At 37.5% G+C, this 12,162-nt stretch overlaps 1 pseudogene; it reads left to right on the top strand.

Moving 5' to 3' along the window:
• The first annotated feature begins 209 nt into the window (after positions 1-209).
• LOC127537780 (heterogeneous nuclear ribonucleoprotein D-like) lies at positions 210-10,018 on the top strand (annotated as a pseudogene).
• Positions 10,019-12,162: the final 2,144 nt, after the last annotated feature.

Below are 12,162 nucleotides of genomic sequence, written 5' to 3'. Positions count from 1 at the left end.
CCCTGGATATCCGGGGTCACAGGAAGCCTCATTGCAAGAATCACGGTCTGGAAACCCCCCGGGTGCAGTCCCTCCTCTGCACCCCAGCTTTAGCCTCTGAGACCGCGCCCGCTCTGGCTATTGTGGGCCACTGAGAGCAAAGGGTGTTGTCAGAGAGTCAAGAGTGCTTAGAAGGTGGGATGGGGGAGGGGATCAGTCTGAGCACCTTGATGGCGGGGGATGAGCTGGGAGAGGAGGGGTCTCCTGGAGTTCTGCAGGCTGAGGGTCAGGGTTCGTCCAGCCTTCTCGCTTCCAGTCAGTGTCAATCACAAAGGGACAGTCAAACAAGAGGGACTCTTGGAGTCGGCCTTTATAAGGGGCCCGACTTTAATGTGAGGCTCTGGGTAGGAGAGGCGCGGGCCAGCTCAAGGCTCACTGTGTGACCTTTCATATAGACTCAGTGACCACAATTTCCATGGTCATAGGAGGAGGCGAGAGCCCGTGATCACTGCCTGGGACCCGCACGGGATGATGGAAAGGTGACCAACCACTGGAGAAGCTGGGAAGTGGTCAGGGGCGGGCCATTCCTCCAACGGTACAGGGGGATTCTGGTCCTGGGCTGTGAGCAGGGGGCCGGCCATCACAAAGGAAACGGCCAAGAACAGACACACCCAAGGATGTGCAGCCTTGTCTTGGCTTCCCGCTGCTTCCACTGACATTTAACAGGCCTGGAGAGAGGATTTAGAGCATCCCAGAAGATGGAGGTTACAGGAAAGGGATCCCCAAGAAAACGGCTTCATGCAAAGAGGAAATTTCCTTCAGTGATACGGAAATGGAGAGAAAAAAAGAGAAATAGGGACAGAGGCAAAAACACATACACAAGAAAGTCAGACAGAGGAGATGACCAGAGGAGAGAGAATTAGGGGAATTAATAATAATGAATGTGTTCTTAATGAATTTGGGGATTTGTAACTGGTCAGGGTAACGCCGGCCTGGAGAGGAATTCAAGGGAGGACGATTCTCAGATCAGTTTGAACAAAACAAACTGGGGACCCTCAGCGCTGATTTAGAGCAAGAATACATAGAAGCATGAGAACATAAAGGCATATGCACTTAATGGAAGAAAAGATAAACTTAGCAATTAGAATTCGAAATAGGGATGAATTGATTTCCCTAGAAAAAAGGAAGAGAATGGAATGATATATTCATTAAATAAATGATTGGAATAAATCTAAAGCATACAATAGAATCAGAGACAACGAAAGGACTCAACAAGGTAGGTCATCATTTGTGGTATTCCAAGTAAAGCAGGTGACGCAGATGTGGTTTTAGAGAAGGCAGCAAATAAATATCAATCCTATTGAAAGGGTAAAGCACATTACGATTAAGAAATCATAGATAATAAAAAAGTAGAATTGTGAAATATGTATGCACAAAAGGCATATTGTTTGTGTTTTTAAAAGAAAAGCAAGATAAATGTAAAAATGATAGTGGGCATTAGAAAATAATATTCAGGAACATTAAAATTTCCCCTTCTAATATGGATAAGTCAAAGAGAAAAATGAATAAGAAGAAAAGTATCAAGTTGAATAGACTATTCAAAACATTAGACTTGAATGTTATCACAAATTCCAAAAGGAAATAGTAAAGAAAAAAATAGTAAAGAAAAATTTCTTAGTATTCTCCCTTACCTTTATAAAAATATTATGTTCTAAGAATTAAAAAAAATCAAAATAAAATGGGAAGAAAATTCTTAAAGGAACATAATATAATTAAACTAGCAATTGGAGAAGTCAATGGGAGTTCCATCCAACAATAAACATTTATTAAGTGCCATCTATGTTTCAGACACTTTGTCAAGTGCTGGGGATACAAAAAGATGCAAAAGACAATTCCTGCCCACAAGAAGCCCACAGTCTAATGGGGGAAACAATATGCAAACAGATATGTACAGACAGGATAAAAAGGAAATCATTAACAGAATAAAATACACAGACCAAAATATATAGACACTGAGTAATGACATATTAAATAGTGGGTGGAAAAGAACCATTTATAGAAATAATAAATAATTCAGTTAAGAAAAATGATAAAAATGAGACAATATATCTTATGGAATATAGACTAATACAGTCCAAATAGAAAAGACCCTTGAATTGAATAAATTATATAAAGACTCTAATATAAATATATTAGCAATTGAAAAATTACAAAAGAAACATCTTGAAAATTAAAAAAATTGAATTTGAAAATGAGATTATAGAGCTTGTAAACAAAAATAAAATTGCGAAGACTAAAAAATTGACAAACTATTACTTAATCTGATCAAGAAAAAAGAGAGTAAAATCAAATAACTAAGCACAAAAATGAACAAGTTGAATTCATAACAGAGAGAAAATCAAGAGGGTTATCAGACCCTACTATATACAAGGCTGTCAATTAAGCATAAGAATTCAAATAAAGGGAAAGGATATCTACACAAATATAAAATAACCAAATTAATAAAGCAAGAAAGAGATCTTAAACATTCAAATCTGGAAAGAAAATCAATCGAGAAAGTCACAAATGAACTGCAACTCCCCTCCCCCCCAAATTTCCTAGGCTAGATTTTACAATGTAATGCTATCAAAAATTTAAAGAACAATGAATACCAATGATAATAAAAGTATTTTCAAAAACAGACACAGAAATCTTTCTACCAAAATCCTTTAATGAGATGAATTTAATCTCAAGCTTAACTCAGAATGTACAAGGCAGAGCATAAAAGCTGCAGACCATTTTGTCAAGTTTTATTGATACCTTTCTGGCATTCCTTCCTTATTATGCCTTTATTCTTCTCTTCCCTAAAGATCTCTTTCTTGTAACTGATAATAACCACAATTGTGTTCATAATTAGAACTTTTAAAGAAAATCAGCTCATTGATTATGACAACATACACAACACTCCACTTCCATAGTGACCTATCTCTTCAATGGCAGTAGGGAGACATCTTTCATTTCTCTTTTCTGGGACCAAGCTCATAGTGATAATTTTGACTGTTTCTTAACCTTTCCATCTATATCATTTCCATCACTATGTTTTAGAAGATATATCTGGTGGTCTTGAGACCATCATGACAGTCTCTCCTTAAGGGATGCTGTAACTTAGAAAACATACCCATGAAAAATACTGACATTAATATTTTTGGAGGTTAGTTCCTTAAACATGTTAGCTATGTTCCTCAAATAAGATTTTGTCTATCATCAGTTTGTTTTTCTCCTTGATATGCAAGCCCCACAAATAATGCATTGTCCTGATCCAAGATAAGCAATTTGGCCAGGTCCAAGGAGGCCATCCAAAGTCATAGTAAAAGGACTTCGCTCTCAGAAGGTACTTTGGGATACCCCCTTCCTCCTGCAGTACCCCTTGATCTTTCTGCTGATAGGAATCTGGTTTCTGTACTCCCCAAACACGGTGAGATCCCTGTGTGCATTTTGAGAAGACTAAAAAATTGATAAACTTTTGCTTTTTCCTCTCTCCTCTCCCCCCTCTCCCCCATTGCTTACAATAAAGCTTCGCATTGACTCCCATCATTTTACATGTGATTCTCAACATCTGAACTCATTAAGGGTTGTTCCCCATCCCCATCTTTCCCCTCATGTCTCTGCCTGGCTCACAGGCCATAGATATCAACGCTGAAATAAACTTAGGTTCTCAGACAAAGACTTAACCTATTGGAAGCCACACCTATACTGGGGAAGAAGAAAACAAGGGCCAAGTTTTCCCATGAGGACTCCCTCATGTCAGGGGACAGTCTCAAATCATGGATATTGTTATTCGTTTTTTTTTTAATTTTTCTTTCATCATTGAATTGTTTTTCAGACGTCTTCCCTCTCTTCTCTGAATTCTTTTATTTTTTTCCTTTTTTGTTTTGTTTGACTGATTGTTGATGTCTCATTGAGTCATTCAACCATTTTCCAACTTAATTTTTAGTGATTTTTTTTTCTTCATTTAGTTTTTTACTTTTAAAGGAGTTGCTTTGTTTATTGGATTTTTTTCTATTTCCCAATTCTATTTTTTAAGAAATTGTTTTCTTCAGTATTTTTTTTTCCATTTCAGCAAATGTATCTTTTAAGGAGTTGTTTTTTTCAATCAATTTCTGTTTTCTTTTTCAAACTCTCCTGCAAAGCTCTTGTTTCCTTTTCCCATGTTTCTTCTAATTCTCTTTTAAGATCCTTTTTGAATTCTTTCAAGAGTCTTTTGAGTTGGAGACTAGTTCATATCCCCCTTTGAGGTTTCATTTGGAGGTATTTTGCCTTTAGTGTTCTCAGGGTTTGAGGTCTGTTCTTCCCTGTCCATCTATGGGCAGAGCTCTTTTTTTCCTTTTTGCTCATTTTTTAAAGTTGAGGTCTGCTCCCAGGGCAAAGGAGAGATTGTCCCAAGCTTCTTCTTTAAGAGAAACAGGGATTTCATGCTGTGCTGGGGCTGCTGCTGCTGCAGGCTTTCCCACTGTGCTTGGTGGGACTGGCCAAATTCTTCCTGTTATGCTGGGGTTCAGAGGCTCACTATTTGCCTTTTACAATTGCCTTGGAGGTCTCACATCTAGATACATATTAACACACAGGATTAATACACATTAAGAGCTATTTCCAGGAGGTGAAAGGTCAAAGGAGATGAATAATTTTCTTAAAAAAAAAAACACTAATATCATTTCTTATTGTGCAATAGCGTTCCATTCCATGCAAACGTCATATCTTTTTTAACCATTCCCCAACTGATAGACATCTTCTCAATTTCTGATATTTTGTCAAAGCTGCTATAAATATTTTTGTACATGCAGATCCTTTATCTTTTTCATGATCTCTTTGAGATAAAGACTTAGAAATGGTATTGCTGGATCAAAAGGTTCACACAATGTGATGTCCTTTGGACATAATTCCAAATTATTCTCCAGAGTGACTGGATCAATTCACAACTCTACAACAATGCATGAGTGCCCCAATTTTTCTACATCCTCTCCAACATTTATCATTTTCCTTTTCTGTCATACTCACCAATCCGATAGGTATTCTGGGGTCCTTCAGAGTTTGAATTTGCAATTGTCTAATGTAACTGACTTAGAGCATTTTTCTATGACTATGAATAGCTTTGATTTCTTAATTCCATTTACAGTCCCAGGTATTTTTACTGTGTCTTTCCCTTCATTGTACTTTTTAATGTTTATTTTTCACTCTCTTTTTATCCTGTCTTCTTTAAGAAGTCTGTTTTGTTTCTGAGTTCTGCCTTCCTTAATCGGTACTCAACCCTTATCAACCCTCCCCGATGTCTCTTGTACTTTTACCCTCCTAATGTTTAAGATAAATGTCTTTGCCCAACTGAGTGTATGAGTGTGTTTGTTCCTTCCTTACGGCTCTTGTTATGTGAGAAAATTTTCCCCATTCTGTCTCTCCCTTCCCCGTTCTCCGAGTACATCCCTCTTTTTCTCCCTACATTTTTATGTGAAGGTAATATCAACATATAATCAATTCACACCTGTGCCCTCTGTCTATGTAGACTACTTCTAACTGCCACAATACTGACAAAGTTCTTAGAAGTCACATGGATCATCTTCTCACATAGTAAATAGTTTAACTTCATTGAGTCCCTTATGGTTACTCTTTTAGACCATGTTATATTTCTCTTGAGTCTTGTTTCTGAATGACATTTAATTTTTTTTTTTCCTGAGGCAATTAGTGTTAAGTGACTTGCCCAAGATCACACAGCTAGGAAGTGTTAAGTGTCTGAGGTAAGATTTGAACTCAGGTCCTCCTGACTTCAGGGCTGGTGCTCTATCCACTGAGCCACCTAGCTGCCCCACATCTAAATACCTTTTTTTGGGGGGGGAGGGTTAGTTCTGGTCTTTTCATCAGGAATGTTTGGAGATCCTCTATTTCATTTAATATCCATTCCCCCCCCCCCAAAGATTTTACTCAAGAAAGGATTCTGGGAAGATGGCAGAGTAGGTTGGCAAATTTCAAGCTCTCCAGATTTCCCACAAATAGAACAAACTTGCCCTCATGGGGAACATAGACTGGTGAAAAATCAAGAGGCTCAGCAGGGGTTCTCCTGCCACAACCAAGAAGATCTTAGAAAAACCCTAGGTTGAGGATTAACTGGTGTGAAGTGCAAACACCTCGGGCTAGCTCCATAGAAACACCTAGTGGGGAGCCCTAGGATGAGCTGGGTGGAGCTGGGACCTCAGCAGGAACCACAGAGACTTTCACCTCCTGCCTGTTTGTGGAGTCGGGGTCTGTTCTGGGAAGACCAAGGGAACCAGTCTTGATTAGGAATGCCAGGCCCAGCTGGGCTGCACAGATGTGGCCCTGGGCAAGAAGGAACCAACACTCCCAGGAGTGCAAGAGAAGTGGGGCCGAGTACTCTGACTGTGGGCACTCGCAGGAGGGTGGAGCTCTTGGTTTGGGGTTCTGGGTCAGAGGGGAGAACTCAAGGGAAGTTAGAGGCCCCATTCCCCACCCCAGGATTAGAGGTGCTTACACTAAAACCTCTTATTTTAAAAATGAACTGACAAAAAAGGATTCCCACCAGAGAAACTTACTATGGGAACAGGGAAGACTGAAGTTCATCTTCAGAGGAGAACACAAGTAAAAAGAGCTTCTTCTATCCCAAAGAGTAACTGAAATGGCTCCATTCCCAGAGAGAATTTATAGAAGAACTAAAAAAATTAAAATTAAATGAGAGATATTGAGGAAAAAACTTAAAAAAAAATAATAAAAACCATCGAGAAAAATATGAAGAGTATAAAAAAAAGTTAACCAGCTAGGAAAGGAGATAGCATCTCAAAAATGAAAATAACTCTTTAAAAATTAGAATTGGGCAAAGAGAAGTCAGAAAAGCTATGAGAGACCAAGAATTAACAAAACAGATCATGAAAAATGGAAAAAAAAATAGAACAGAATGTGAAACTGTAATGGGCTGAGGCTTGAGTTGATGCACTGAGGTCCCAAGCACATGAGGCTAAATAGTAATTGGACCATACTCTATTAATATATAAGCTTGGAGAAAGAATGTCCCCCGCCCATTCTTTGTGCAAGTCCTGATGTGTTGTATAGGAAATGACGATTTTGGTGGGTGAAGGCAGGGGAGTGGAAAAGGAAGGGGAAGGAGAGACTGCTTGCATTGCCATTGCAACGGTTTTCTCAGCTCAGATCTCCCTCTGTTAGCTGGCTTCCTGTCGCAGCTGCCCATATTGCTTTCGCAATCTTTCTTGCCCATATTGCTATTGCAATCCTTATTCACCTCTTCACTTCAATAAAGATTGAAGATTTTTCCCTTAATCTGAATTCCTGACTCCGGCTGATTTTAAATACGCAGTCATTACATGAAACATAAGGAAAATGAGAGATCTGGAGAATAGACCAAGAAGAGACAATATAAGAATAATTGGATTGCCTGAAAGTTGTGACCAAAAAAAGGACCTTAACACAATAATGCAAGAAAAATTCTAAGAAAACTGTCCTGGAGTGATAGAATATAAGTGGAAAATAGAAATAGAAAAATACCAATCACCGCCTCAATGAGATCCTTTGTGCAAAACACACAGGAATATTATTGCCAAATTTTGAAGTCCCCAGATCAAAGAGAAAATTTTGTAAGAAATAAGAAAAAGCAATTCAAATATGCTGGAGCTACATTTAGAATTGTACAAGCCTTATCAGCAGCTACAATAAAAAGACCTCAGGTCTGGACTCATATTTACTGACAATCAAAAGAACTAGGTCTGTGGCCAAAAAATCATATCTAGCAAAATTAGCTATACTATTGAATGAGAAAAAATGGACATTTAATGAACTTGCAGATTTTCAGGACTTTCTATCAACTAAATCAGAACTTAATAGAAAATTTAACATATAAGAGCTAATATTTGATCAATTTCAAGAACCTCAACATGAACAAATTGTTTATGTTTTTTTTTTTTTTACATAGGAAATGTATACCATCTGTTTGAGAATGACATCAACAATACATAAGCTCAAAAGAAAGATTGAGGCAGAGTTAAGGTAAAAATAGTAATGATGTCATACAAATGAGATGCAGAGGAAGAATAGACGCAGAGGCATTGGAGGGGGGAAGAGGGCTTGTAGTTCTGAAAACCTGCTCATAACAGGAATGGGTTAAGTAGGCAACATTGCATATATACCATGAAAGATATAGCATCCTCCAAAATCTATAAAGAAATAGGGGGACGAGCATAGGTGGATGGGAAGTAAAGGGTGAGGGAAAAAGACAGGGGAGGGATCTATGGGTGGGGGGAGGTTAAGTAATAGCAAGGCAAGTTAAGGAGGAGAATTAAAGCAAAGAGTCAGCAGGTATAGGAAAAATAGGTGCATGTGTATGGGAGGGTAGGATGTATGTGTATGCATATAACTACATATGTGTATATATATAAATATATACTTTCTTAACTATAGCTTGCTTGGTAGGGGGATAAAACTGGGAAAAGAATAAAGTAAAAAAAAGTGCAGAAAATAAAAGAACAATTTACAAGAAAATAAAGAAAAGATGAACTCTTGTAAATATAATTTCTTCTATTAATACACACACACACATTCTCCTTAAATTGGTAATTTGTTCTTATATGAATCTTCTCTGGTGTTCTGCTGGACACATGACAGTGTTCTCTTTTGTTTTGTTTTGCATTCCTTTCCAATTTTTCTTTTTTAACTACTTTTAAAATAAAATAAACTTTTTAAAAAATGAAAAATACTGCACTCAATTTTGTGGGGCAGATTACTTTTGGTTATAATACTAGTTCCTTTATGAACTGAATATCATATTTCAAGCTCTCTGTTCCTTTAACATGGAAGCCACTAGATTTTGTGTGATCCTGTCAAACAATTTGAATTGTTTCTTTCTGATTGCTTTCAACGTTTTCTCCTTGACTTGGGAAGCTCTGTAATTTGGCTAGAAGATTCCTGGGAGTTTTCATTTTGTGATCTCTTTCAGAAGGTGATTAGTGACTTCTTTTCCTTTCATTTTATCCTCTGGTGCCAGTTTTCTTTAAATACTTTCTTTGAAAATGATGTCTATTTTTCCACCACCATTTTAAATCCAGATCCATAAAATGAGCTGCTATTGTGACTCCCTCTTCATGCTATCTGCCTCTAGCTGACTTCCCTGCAGGATGTGAAGGAGAACAGTAATATGGAGGAATTTGCCTAGTGCTCCAAAATCAATGCAAACAAGAATCAGCAGGACAGTGGTAACGTTTATTGGAGGGCTAAGCTGGGATGTGAGTAAAAAAAAAAAAAGCTTCATTGAATGTCGGTTTCATTTTGGAGAGATTATAGTCAGCACAATTAAAACAGATCTCATCACGGGAAGATCAAGAGGATTTAGATTGGTGCTTTTCACAGATGCTGCCAGTGTCAGTAAGGTCTTGGAACTGAAAGAACACAAGCTGGAGATCAGGTTGATAGACCCTAAAAGGGCTAAAACTTTAAAAGGAAAGGAGCCTCCACAAAAAAGCATTTGTTGGTGGATTGATCCCAGATACATCTGAAGAATAAATCAAATAATATTTTGGAGCATTTGGAGAGACTGAAAATATTAAACTTTTTATGGACACAAAACAAATGAAATTAGATTTTGCTTTATCACATATATAGATGAAGGACTAGTAAAAATTATTAGAACACAGATATTCCCTGCATTGGCTCTGGGAAGTATGAAATCAAAGTTGTCCAGCCCAAATACAGACAGCAACAGCAACAACAGAGAAAAGGGAAGAGTACTGCTGGCTGATGAGGTGGGATGAGGGGTCCTGGCTGAGGTCAGGGCCAAAACTGGAACTAAGAATTTAATAACTACTAATAGGATCAAGGATATGGGGATTAAAATAGTTCCTGAGATGGTGATCAAAATTCTAGTGGCTCTGGCAGATATTATTCTGGGTATAACAATGGGAACTATGGATGTAGACAGGGATATGGAGACTACGGTTGTGAGAAAAGCCCATATGACAAAGCAACCCAAGGGGGTGATAATTACCAACTATATTAAAGAAGGACAAGGAGAAAATGGGTGCAGATACTAGAGTAGCTTGCAGTCAGTATCTTGTAGTCTGATGACCTGGAAGGGAGGGTGTTCTTCTATTGACCTAAGAGGAGTACTTTGTAAAAGATTTTGTGTATATGATACAATTGTATCCTGTTATATATAGCAGTCAATTTAGTTTTCCTGTTTTGGCTTTGTCCTTTACCATCTATATTATGTGGATTTATATTTTCACAAATTTTATTTGTCTAATTTCATGCTAAATGATTCTCAAAAATAACTCACTGGTGATAAAAAAAAATAGAAACAAAAATGATATACTCTTATTGATCATGGCTTTCAGGTAGTTCAATAATTCTTAAATGATCACTCCTTAATATATTTTATAGGTTAGTTGTTTTTCCAATAAGATATTACACATTTTCTTCTATTTTTTCATTCTTTTGAGTTTATTTTATTGATTCTATATGCCTCATGGAATCATAAGCTTCCACTTCCCAGTTCTGTTTTTTGAAGTTCATTTAAATACAGTTTTATATAGTTTTTCATTTTACCAATTATGTTTTTAAGGAGTTCTTTTTTTCTTATACCCTATCCATTGAATCACATTGTCTTTCAGTGTCATGGATATGAGGTCAACATCCTGAAAGGAAAATTTCAGCAAAGGTGGGAAGCTGACAGCTCTGGAGTACAGGTTTTTTAGAGGAAGCCATTTGACAGACTGAAGTTTTTGGTCAGCTCAGGTCTAATTACCAGGCAGGAGCGTCTGGCTGGCACTATGGGAAAGAAGAGGTCTTTACTAGGTGAGGGAGAGCCTCGCTCACCAGCTAGATTAGGGGCTTAGCTGGAGTTTCTTGATCATGAGAGCCAAGTTGGTATAGCAGATAGGCCACTGAACTTGGAGTCAGAAAAACAAGGGAGCAAATCATTCATTCAGCAATTTGGAATAATCTAAATCTCAGTTTCTATTAACGGCTCTTCAAATATCTGAAGATAGATCACATCTTTCCCAAAGCCTTCTCTTCTCCAAGATCAACATCTCTAATTCCTTCATCCAATCTTCAAGTTGCCCTTTGTCATTCTGGTTCCTCTTCTCTGGATGCTCTCCAATTTATCAGTATTCTTTCTAAGAACTTCTTTTCTTCAGTGATTTTTGTGCCTTTTTTTTTTTTAAACCATTAGTCCAATTCTGTTTTTGTTGTTAGATACTATTTTCTTTAGTATTTTTGTGCCTCTTTTATCCAAGCTGTTAATTCTCTTTGCATAATTTTCTTTCACCTTTCATTTATTTCCCCAATTTTTCTTTTACTACTCTTAACTCGTTCTTTTACTATTGAAGTAATTCTTGCTGGCCTTAGGTCTTGTTAGCATTTTTCCTTGAGACTTTATTTATAGCTGCTTTAACATTGTTGTCTTTTTCTGAATTTGTGTCTTGGTCTTCCCTGGAACTCTAGATTTTTCTGGTCAAGTTCTTTTTTGTTATTTGCTCATTTTTTCTAGCCTACTTCTTAATGTTAAACTTTATGTTAAAGAAAAGCTCTGCTCAGTGAGGAGTAGGAAGGCACTGCTTTCAAATTCATGGTTTCTAGTTCTAAGGATCTGCAAGTTTTTGGTGCTTCTAAGGTTGTAATGCTGGGAGAGGAGTGGAAACTGTCCTCCTGTTCTATGCTTTGGTCTTTACCAGGAAAGGCTCCTGGCATCCTACAGCTGTAAGTACTGTTTCCACTTTTAGCCCTGGAATTGTGACAAGGTTTGCTGCTTACCTGCAGCTACAAGAACTAGCACTACTCCTTGCCTTAGAGCTGTGACCCAGAACTGTGTGAGGAGAGTTCAGCTGGGATCCAATATGTTCTCGCTGCTTTCGCTCTGCCTTTGAATAAATAGTTTTTTAAAAATAGTTGTGCAAACCATGGATGACCTCAGGAAAACATATTTCAAAATTCTAAGGATGAAATTAATGTGAATTTAAGCAACTCTGAGGTTTAACTTCATATCCAACTCTTAAAAGATGGCACAAGAAAGAAAGAATAGATGTTTAAGAATTTGTGAGGTATAGCACTGTTGAAGAAATTGAAATGGTCTGACTTCTCCATATATCAGTTGTGGAATCATACAAAAAGGTGACTAAACTATTCATATTCAACTATTCC

Source organism: Antechinus flavipes, chromosome 1 (assembly GCF_016432865.1).
Source record: "Antechinus flavipes isolate AdamAnt ecotype Samford, QLD, Australia chromosome 1, AdamAnt_v2, whole genome shotgun sequence".
Classification (NCBI taxonomy): Eukaryota; Metazoa; Chordata; class Mammalia; order Dasyuromorphia; family Dasyuridae; genus Antechinus; species Antechinus flavipes.
This window is presented reverse-complemented; position numbering and strand designations above follow the sequence as displayed.